The following is an 11,412-nucleotide window of genomic DNA, read 5'->3' on the forward strand; positions in this document are numbered from 1 at the left end:
CTTTCTCTCTTCTTCCCTCTGCCTTCGTCTGCTTCTCTTTCTGACGCTTTTCTACTTCGGAAGAGGCACTCCCTGGACAAAGTCGTACCTGCCTCGGGAACACTTCGCCCGATGGGGTGTCTGGAACCGTGCCGAGGAAAATGAACATTCTTCTTCAGCCGATTTTACCGAGGCACACCGATAGCTTCTCTTCCTATCGTTTCGCTTCTTTCTCGCGGGATCGAGTGATGCAATCGATACAATCATATATTGTTCCGAGCTGTATCGTCTGTCCCGTGTCTGCAGGAAGCTTACGATGGAGAGATCATAGAATTACGATCAGTCGTAAGTGAAGTGTAAAAATTGAACTTATATCAATCTACTTTTATAATTCTAGAAGAAAAATTTCAGAAAGATAGAGAGATAGTTGGTGTAGCGTGCTTCGAGACGAGTCGAAGGCATTCGATGATCGAGGCATCTCTGAGAATTATTAATTTTGAATCGCGGAGTCATAAATTTCATTCAGCGAAGAAAGGTCATAGCTACAGAAGAGGCTAAAAGAAATTAAAATGAAGAGTATAAGATAAATTACATAACGAGGGAAAATTCACTTTAAAAAATAAATTTAAATAATTACAATGATCTTGCAATCAAAAATTGTGAATGTGACACTATGATTTCTACGTCGCGAAGAAGACTCTTGAAAACTGAACAGAACTTTCAGACACTGTGATTTACGGACGAAAACGCAGGCAAGGGGTTAAACACCGATCGTTCGTGAAAACGATACACGTTACAATCGAATTCATGAATACAGCATTCATAAATATTTAGCGAAGCAGTCGCTCGTCGCATCTATATGTCTCGCGAGAAGATTTAAGGATCGACGTTTGAACTTTTGGAATTCTCCTTCGAAACTGTATATTTCTACTGACGAATCATCGTTGTCGCGACTCGAGCCATCCATTTTGCCGACGAAAACGTATTCAGAATTTTATATTGAACTTCGAACGACGAAAAATTCGACTATCCTTCGGAAGGAAAGTTCGAGCGAATAAATTCTTTGGAAACGGAGGATAGGCACGATAACGAAAGGAGTTACGAACGGTGTGTTGCGATTAAACGCTAATGACTTCATTTTCACAGACGTGTTAACAGCGGACGCGCGTTCGATTCGTGCTGTTGCGCAATAAATATTCGCGATTTCGCCTTCGTGGCCACGCGACGAGCCGCGAAGCGGAGCGGGCATCCAGACGACTCGACCTGGAGACCTCGAATCGGCCTCTGTCAAAAGAGAATCGTAAGCGTTACACCTCGTTCACGGTAGCCGCGTAGTCTCTGACCTATAAAGGGCAAATCGGTGTGTCTGATCTTACGTGCAGGTGTCAAAGTGCCGCCTGATTACTCCTCCTTCGTTCGACATTTTATCTGCAAGATACATTAGTTGAGAGAAAGTCCATCGATCATGTGTAGAAAGTGTGGTCGTGAAGGGACACTGATCTAAAAATTATTGAAAATTATTGGATCACCAAGTTTCAAATTTCTAGGAGATTTCAGAATTGGTTAAGAAGCTTCTTTTTCTGAAAATTCATGCTCTTGCTTCTTGATTCGCGAAGAATCCTGACACTTTTACACTTGCGTGTACATTTGAGAGTTTTATACTTATATGTATGTTATTTTGTAATTAAATGGAGATACTTCTAAGTCTCATCTCGTGAATCTTACCTCTTGAAGAAGATCAAATTTTTAATTAAATAAAGAGAGCTATTACAAGAGATGTTGAACAACATTTGTTTGAAACGAACTCCTATTAGTTCCAAAGAAGAAACAGCAAAGCTTCGCGTGAGTAGTATAGTCGCAATTAATCACGTCTACGTCCACATAGCTTTAAAATACTCTCCCCGTTTCACGATCGAGTAACTTCTATCTCGCACTTCTTCTAATTACTATAAAACATTTACTTCAACATTTCTTCCCCATCTAATTCGGACAACATGCAGCAATCTCAAATTTTCGCACTCCAATAACTTACGATAAGAAACGTTAATTACACTAGCTGGCGAGAAAAATTCATTGGCTTCACTTTTATTTCTAATCAATTTTAAATCAAATGAAAGTTAATTAGTTGTTTCTTCTTTATTTGCTCGTGAAATGCTTCGTTAGCAAAAATCACGTAGTTCACACTTTTCTGGAGAGCAGTTTTAAAATTGTCAATCAATTCCATATCAGAATTATCTTTTCATCTGATTATCGGATCAAGTACGAGTGATAAAGTTTGGCTAGTTGAATCCTATATTGTTGTTTATTGCATCCTGTACAATAAAAATTTAGCGATCTTTTCGTTGCGCACGATCCTTAACTTTATGTTTCGCAGCACACGAAATTTCACAGTGCGAATGGGCCACGGTCAGGGTCTTCGGTCACGCGACCCTGATTCCACGTTTTCTGGCTTCACGTGATAATCTCGCGTTCCACGATTCCTCGCCGCTTCCTGCACTGACGACTAATTACATGGAAAACGTCGTCCGCTCTTAATCCAAGGGGAAGACGTAAAAATTGCGAGGGAAACAGCTCTTCCACACCGGAAATTCCAGCTGGAATTACTCATGGTCTGCGTATGACGCTGCAATTAGGATTCTTAATGGTTACGTTTTTTTCTTCCACTCGATCGTTTCGTTCTTCACACTAGAAGTAGAAGAAATATTTTATCTATATCTATTATATATTTGAAATCATAATGGACAAAATGACTGGGAAATAAATTTCAACCGTCCAAACATAATACTACCGGATTGTTCTAAACAACAATTATGTAGATGCATATCCGTTAGTCGTGGAATAAATTCCTCTATAATAAAGTGGTTTCTTAATCATATCTCGTGCGAGTGTCAGATAGAAAAATTTTCAACGAAGACAACTTTCACATCTGCGTTTAAACTTTCTAATAGAAAAAATGTTTCGACGATATATGCATAAGAGTAATAATCAGAATGAGAATTTAGAGTAACGTTGCGTCGACTTGAAGGAGCTTCAAAGTAATTTCGATAGAATCCAGTAACTTTTATAATTAGAAAATAAAATTGCAGAGAATTAAAGTACCAGAGAAATATTTTCAAACCTCTACTTCGTCTCTGTGTCCAAAGTGGATAAAAAAGAAAAAAAAAAAAAAAGAAACAGAACAGAACGCCGAAAACACACGGACCAATCGAGACTGTAGCATTAGTATGCAAATAACCGGGTCCAACACGTTTATTTATAACCGTGAAAGATCCTTGAAAGGATGATCCTTGAAATTGATGTAAATCGTTAACTCGATACCTATATGTGTATTTTACGATCTTCCTATCGATTTTATCTAACCTCGAACCTCACGTTTTTCTGTGCCACGTTTGCACATTTTATCGACGAGTAAATTACGAATTCTTTAAACTTTTTTTCTTTTCTGTAAGAGTTTGAGACTATTTTGCAAATAAAATAAACTTCCTTTGCAGAATAATTAAATTTTTATCTAACAGAGAAATTGAATTTTCTTTTCTTTTTTTTTTTTTTTATAAGTCTCACGAGAATCCTGCTTTCAGTTTAGTTTAGTTCGCGGATGAAAAGATACGTGGATACGTGAAAAATATGAAAGTCGAGTGAATTTATTGCAGAGCAGCGAGTGGATTACACCCTGACTGTTTTGAAGGTTCCTGAAATCGACGATCGAGTGGGTCAGTGGGTCGTTGTCACGTTAATTACGAGGAATCCAGAGGCTGTGTGCACCTCGAGCAATCACCTCCTTGTACAGGAATTCTCCTCGCTCTCTCTCCTTTATCTCTCCTCCTCGCCATTTTCAACAACGTCAGCATGGAAATGAAACGCTTTGTTGAACGTTTCTCTCGCGTAAATTGCAATTTTCAAAACATCAATCGAACATCTTTTCTATTCAAATTTAAGTACGATGATGCATGCCAGCCTGACAACATACCAACGAAGTCTGTCGAAGTTTTTCACCAAGTTTCAATTCTTAATGTTTACAATTGCAATGAAAATGTGTATGTCGTATTTTCAAAAAATTAAATTCCATTCAATAAGTAGTAAACGGTATGTCAAATTAATTTTCACGCACTACATGTGTTAAACTACGAGCCAACTTTCCCTAATAAGAGGAATAAACATTCTAATATTTATCCGAAGGAGAATAAATTGCGATCGTTGTAGCACGCAACTGCATTCGTTATAGCATTCTGATGTCATTCGTAAAAAATTGCTCATGGTATTCGTTTCAACACACTTCACTGAACGAGTATTTATTGGTAAATTAAAGGTGGAATGCCTGAAATAATTGTAGCCGGATAACCGGAGTGATGCCGGAATCGTGACAAACTTTTACCAGAGAGTTCGAAGTTACAAAGAAATCCCACTTATACTTCCGGTAAAGGAGCAATACCGGTCTTGGGATAGCCGGGGAAAGCTTTTAAGATATGTACATTGGCAATCTTCTTTCTCTTTGTCCGGGTTAGCAATGTTAGTGCTCGTTTCCTGTTTCCTTCAAAAATTTTCATTGCACGCTTGCAGATTGACAGATCGTCTTCGTGAACAACATTTTAAATTACTTTACGTAAGTATAGCACTGTTCACGAGTACCTGGACACTTTCAAATTGTCACGACTACGTATAAATACAATTTAAAAATGAAATTTTCTATTCTAATTTTGATCTCTGATTTTACTTTAATTCAATTGAAAACCACCAGGGAAAAGTATGATGAGACAGCGTTCGTTGGCGTACAAATGCTTACGACAGCGTAACTGTAATGTATACAATAGACAAAAAGAGAAATTACGACGTACAAATGATATTGCAATCGTTTCGAGGAACGCTGACACGTTTTCCAAATCACCGTTGAGATCGGGCCACGAGACTAAAAAGAATATCGGTCAACATAATTCTAAGCGCCGGTGACGCGTCGATGCATGACAGAGTATCAAGCTTCCGGTATAAAACGGTTATATACATACCGTTTCGAATTCGCCAAGAACGTTCATAAAAAGATCGACGACTTTTTCGTTCGTTTAATTGCTCCCTGGTGAGAATGATCGCGATCGATGATCCTTATACGATTCATTAACCTGTTTCTGACAGATAAGAAATTAATCGTGTTTCTTTTCCCTTTTTTAGCGGAGCCCCGTGAAAAAGTGGCTCACAGTTAATGTTGAGAGAGATGTAATATCAAGTGAAACATTAGAAGCGAGAATTAATAGAATGTGGTGTGTTCTAACTGCAGTCCGAGTTGAAGAAAAATCGAGAGATATGCGAAGAATCCTGCCTGGAGGAAATCTAATAACCTCTCTGTTAACGATTCGAGTCACGGTACTCTGCTAAAGAGGGGAAAAAAGTACCCTTTCTTCCATGGAAAGTATCCGTAGTCTGAGCGTTTCGCGGTGTACTTTTAAATTCGTTCATTCACACCTGACGACTTGTGAAACAAAATCAAGAAGATATTAAAAATGTGGTTTCGTGTTCACATCTGATCGATCATTCTAATCGATGTTTAGCTATTAACGCCAGACTTTTTATCGTAGCAATCAGTTAATGACGCAATTATCGTGTAATGAAACTATTTTAGGGCTTTTTGAAACAGCGTCTCGAATCCGTGGGTACGCTACCACCCAAAGGGCTCACATAAACAGGGATCAGTCACGGTGAATCGACCTTTGCCCTGACAGCCCCCCCTGCGGAGAATCAAAGTGTAACCTAATTGAAATCTGACACGAATCCAACTCTAGTCTAGTCCCAACTGAAACCACATTTAATCCAACGACTCCGAACTAAGTTTGTAGTAAATAAGTCATCTTTCCCAAAACAAGTTCTCTTCCTGCTGTTTCATAATTCAATTACCTCATTCAATTACTAAACAGTTCGCATCTATTACACGGTTCTACCTGAACAATCTCTGAACCGTTTCCTTGAAATTCAGCGGTGTCACATCCTTGAGCCGTAGATCAATCGTTTGTAATGGCACGTCGACGATCTTAACTGCTTTCTACGACTCGTGCCGAAGAGCCTTCGAAAGTTCTATGCAAATAAGCCCGAGGCTACGAGACGCACGTAAGAATTTCTACCGTTTCGTACTTTCCATCTCGTGTCATCGTTTCCCAACACAACAAGAAGAGACCCAGTCTGTGGATCGTCCGAGGATGTAGTCGCGAGAAAGTTCCGTCGAACGTAAAAATAGGGGTGGCGTTGACGTAATGGACGCTCTTCCGGTTACGTAGCCACCCGACCAGTGGTGAAGCGAGTCGAGTGTAATTAAGATGGCTTGGTTAACGTTCGATTCGCGTTGAAAGCGCGGCTCAAGAAACAGCGAATCATTTCCGCTAACAAATGCAATTACCTCTGGAATGTCTTGCGACCTGTCTGGGAAAATATTCGCAGTTCGATTCTTGCGAAACTTTCTCTCCTTTGTCCGTAAAACGAGCATAAAATCGTAGAAATGAATCGAAAGTTCAAAAAGTGTAGATTCAACGCTTCTCCAGAATTAAACTATTGATAATTGAAAAATTGAACGTCTACTATACCAACTGAGTATTCCTTTTGTGATTTATTTTATAGTTTCTATTTAATTGTTTAACTTTTTAGGCACTGACAGACCAATTAGATTGTAAACTAAAGAAAATTTCATCGGAGACGCATCAGAGTAGTACATTTTGAATATTATAGTATATATTATAGTATATTATATATAATAGTATATAGCATCAGAGTAGTACATTTTGAATATTATAATATATATTATAGTATATTATATATAATATAGTATATATTGTAGTATATTTTTTTGTATTTCTAAAATTTTTACAAATGCACATGTGCCTATTCATAATACGCGCAATTTGTATGATAAGAATATTCTATTTCAATGCGATCGCAGTCTCACTTAGCCATAAGGCTCAACCGTGTCTATGGGCTGCGCCGTACCGATAGCTTACGCGCGCATTGAAATCTCCAGAGCGATTAGAATAACGGAAGGCAATAGACGAGGTGTGTGTTGCTCTATAGCGGTTCACTTTTACTAATGCGACCGACTTTAGACGCCGTTTCCCTGCCAATCTAACGGGTGTAGATCTACTGAACATTCCTTCTACTAATTAACCCTTCGTTAACACGTACTAGCATACCTACACCGAACATTCTTGATCGCCTTTCAAGAATGTTTCAAGAACAAGAGTGGAAGAGGAGGCTAATTCTCAGAAGCAAAGCGTTCAATGTATTTGAAAAAGAAACTTCCCAGACGCAATTCAAGATTTACTACTCTTCCCTCTTAATAAGAAATTTCTGAATTTCTTCAAGAATCATATTAAACATCCTCGAACAATTTGTCTGTAAATTAATAAGACCTCTCACTTGCCGTATATTTTATAAAGAACTTTGATATCAAATATCCTGGCGACAGTATTTAATATGTAAAGTATGCATAATATTTCATTTGCGTAAATGTCCAAACTGTCATGTATGAAGGCCGACCATTCTAGGATTCGGAGCAAACTCGTGGAACGTGCACGATTCGATGCACAGGCCCCGAGGAAATCGTAGAAAGAATCCGAATGGTATTCCTCGAAGCACCCATGGGTTCGAGGTGCACGTCATTCAACGCTGCTTTCGCATGAGTTTCATGCGTCGGCCTCTGCCATCAATAGTCATGCCGGTGTATTGCAAGCTACGACCCGCTGGCTATCTAAAGGCACAAGGTCTACGTGATGGAAAAGCGGATATTCCGTGTCGGAAGTTCCCGTTGCTCCCGATGCGCGTACCTGAAAGAATTTTTTCTAGTTTCTCCTGAGGCATTCGCGCTGTAGTTATGAATATAATCCACCTTTGTTCGCGTTACGTTTGGCCACTGCCAAGGCAATTAAAGCGTCGCCGCTAATTAAAGTGAAGAGGAAACGTAATTAATTGTTTCTCATGGATCCTCTTCGAAAGGTAATCAAGATGAGATCTTCTTATACTATTTTGCAACGACACATTTTTCATCCGGATTTCGCTTTGCGTTTGTTTATTTTTAGAAGCATCTTCCAAGCATCCTATTTCTTTCTGCATCTTTATTTCTTTTAACCCTCGAACCACCGAGGACTAAAGTATAAAAATTGAGTCAAAGAAATTAGAATACAAGGGATAGGAAAATATTTATAATACGATAATGAACACGAACTTTTATTCATATATTTTACGAAAAACCACTAGAACTTCTGAAAAAAAACATTGTAACATTGTAAATCCGCAAAATTATCATCTAAAAAATTATAAATTGGTCGTTTTGACCGCTTTGATAGTTCTAGTGTTAATGTGAGTAAATATTTATTTGTTGATGTTTATGATTTTGTATATCAATACATACCAATCTGCGACAAAAGTGTCTTATTAAAAAATAAGAAAGTGATTCGCTCGAATAGAATCGACTGGCGTCGCCCAGTTTCGCCACAAAAGTTCGCGTAATGCCGAACAATAACATCGACAGACGAATTTCTCGGCTGTACAATAGCCTGGCATTTAACCAGGAGATCGCACGTGAGCATAAAGCTCGAGGCCCCGTGAGAGAGACCTCCCGTAACAGGTCACTGCCATCGAGAGAAGCGGGCAGGTTCGTAAGTTCCAGGTCTCTTTATGGGAGAGGGGGCACTCCACTTTTGTTCCATGTACGTGTCCATGATACACAGACAATCTCCGTCAGGTTACTTCTTTTAATCCGTAAATCTATTTCTCTCACGGCCCGCGACGAGCCGTACCTACGTGTTGCAACTTTAAACGCCAAAGTATCCTCCAACTGTGAGAAAACGACATTCGATCAACATTTCTTTGTTTCTTATAGAGAGTTCAGCGTTACTTTACAAGTAAGCTCTTTATCGGTGTTTGCAAGTGTTATTATTTTATTATTTCCAAGTGAATGCAATTTCACTGCAACTTGCGTAAAGTGTCATTTAATGCAAACGTTCGCGTCATTTATGAATTTTATATTATTATTATATATTATATTATTATTTTATATATTATATATATTATATATATATTATATATATTATATATTTTATATATTATATATATTATATATATTACTATTTTATATATTATATATTATATATATATATATATTATATTATTATTTTATATATTATATTATTTGTGATCTTTGTCTTGCTGCCGAAATTTTATTAATCGTAAGATTAATTATCAATCTGAATCAACTCTTGACCTTTTGACTTGATTTGAAATAAATTTGAAAGATCAACGACGAAGAGGTTACAGTTCAAAAAGGGTATCTGTTTGCATTTTTGGATGGCACAGATCTTTTAAAATACAGAGAGTTTTCTTTTTGCGTTTTGAGGTAAACAAAGATGCCCGCGGAGTTGACTCGTCACTTTTCCCTCAAGCTCCCTCGGAGTCAAGGTTTCGTTTCTTTTCTCGCATTCCATCCAAACACGCGGTTATCCTCGCTCGTTTCTCAAGGCCAAGGTGTGACTCCGTTCAGAATGCGTCACCGCTCTCTGGCAACGGTAATCAAACTTCTGAATTCCATCAGACGCGCGAATTTCATTGCCCAATTACGGATCTGCAATTACTGCACGATACCGTTCCCCACGTTTCTGCTATAACGGTCTGGCTCGCGATTCCCTCAAACATTCTGTTCGATTTCTGGTCTTCATCATCGAAAACACGTCTGAAACATACTTTTCAAGAAACGTGTTTTACGAACTTTTAACCTTTATATCCTCTTCAATTTTAGGAGATGGAATATTAAAAAAAAAGAAGGTAAACGGTACTATTCAACGCATGGTTATTTTTGAAATAAGAAAGATTTCAAGCTGCTGATACTTTCTTTATTTTCATAGAGATTCTATTAACTCATTTGTAACTCATTTCTAGGAAGGTAAGAAAATAAAGAACCTCAGGGAAGGAGCTTGACAGAGCTGAGCTCTCCCTCATACTTTGCTTCGAGTTTGCGGTATATTTTATGTAACAGCTGGTTGAAACTTGCGAAATTCCATCGAGAAACAAGGAAAACCACGACGTATTAGAAATCGGGGGTAAATGGATCTGGCTTCTGCGGTGGGCACGGCTGCTCCCGTGCAACTCGGTGGTTAGCTTCGAATCACGATTATTACGAACGCTATACTTCTCCGTAAACCTTTCTAAACTCTTAGCTGATAAACTAACGCTTCATCAAAATCATTCAGGAACATCGTCCGCAATAGTTGTGAAAATTGGCAAAAATTCGAATTCTTTCGATCTCCAAAATAAGAGTAAGAAATTTTCTGTAATTTCGGGAAAATTTCTAATTTTTCCACGCGACATGGAAGAGATTCAGCGATCGAATTGTCGCTGAGAAAAAAAAAAAAAAATAGAGCGGCGGACGAGCCAGAGATCTACTCGTGCCTCTAGCACGAAAGACTTTCTATTCATTTATTATTCGTACAATAACTATAGACAGTGAAACAATGCAAACCGGCCACTTCCTGCTCCGTTAACCATGAAAGCAATTTAATGAGCTACCGTAAGTACGTGATCCGGCTGGTGGACGTATGCCAGCCGCTTATCAGAAAAATTTTTCGTACCGTCTCGAAACGATGCTAATGAATTGCAACGCACACGAAGAAATCGACAGCCAATGTATACACGAGTAAATTAATGACGGTGTATCGTTAAACGCGAATCTTGGCGCATCTCGTTACACGGGGGGGGGGGGTCAGACCTTTTTAAGTAGGATATTTTATTTTATTGCAATTATTTTTGATATTTTTATGCAATCCGAGGATCGTGGAATATTTAAATTAAGCGGAAAAGGAATCGCGATTATTTCTACATATAATCTGACAGAAAGTAGAGTCGCGGTTATTTTTGGAATTAAATATGACTGTGAGAAAAAAAGAAATCGAAATTATTTTTGGAATGTTACATAATTTCAGAGGAAGAGGAATTTTAAGTGGAATCAGCTGAAGCTGGCGAAGATTTTAAGCGATCACATTAAACCCGTATTCGCAGAGAAATTCGAGGAATTCACCTCGAGGATCGTTGTTTCAGAGCAAACATTAAGACGAGAATGGTATAAATAGCGGCAATAAAAAAAAGAGCATTACCGGAAGCGTCAGAGGAGAAAATCGCACGTGCATTTTCTGTACCCAAACCGCTTTTTGTAATTCGCTGGATCATAAAACACATTACCTACTTCGCGTGCAAATTGAGCGCTGCGAGATTAAAACACGTAGCAGGAAATACTTTTTAATCGAGACAATCAGCCTGGTTATGAATGAAAATCTGCAAATCAAAAAATCAACGAGACTCAATCGCAGCATTTTACATCTACAAATTATAATATGCACCTATCCATACGACCAGTCGCCATGAAACATTTATTTCACGATCTTCTGAGATTTATTTATGAATATTTTTCTCTCGAAT

This window comes from Frieseomelitta varia, unplaced genomic scaffold (assembly GCF_011392965.1).
Source record: "Frieseomelitta varia isolate USP_RPSP 00005682 unplaced genomic scaffold, Fvar_1.2 scaffold_248, whole genome shotgun sequence".
In the NCBI taxonomy this organism is placed as follows: Eukaryota; Metazoa; Arthropoda; class Insecta; order Hymenoptera; family Apidae; genus Frieseomelitta; species Frieseomelitta varia.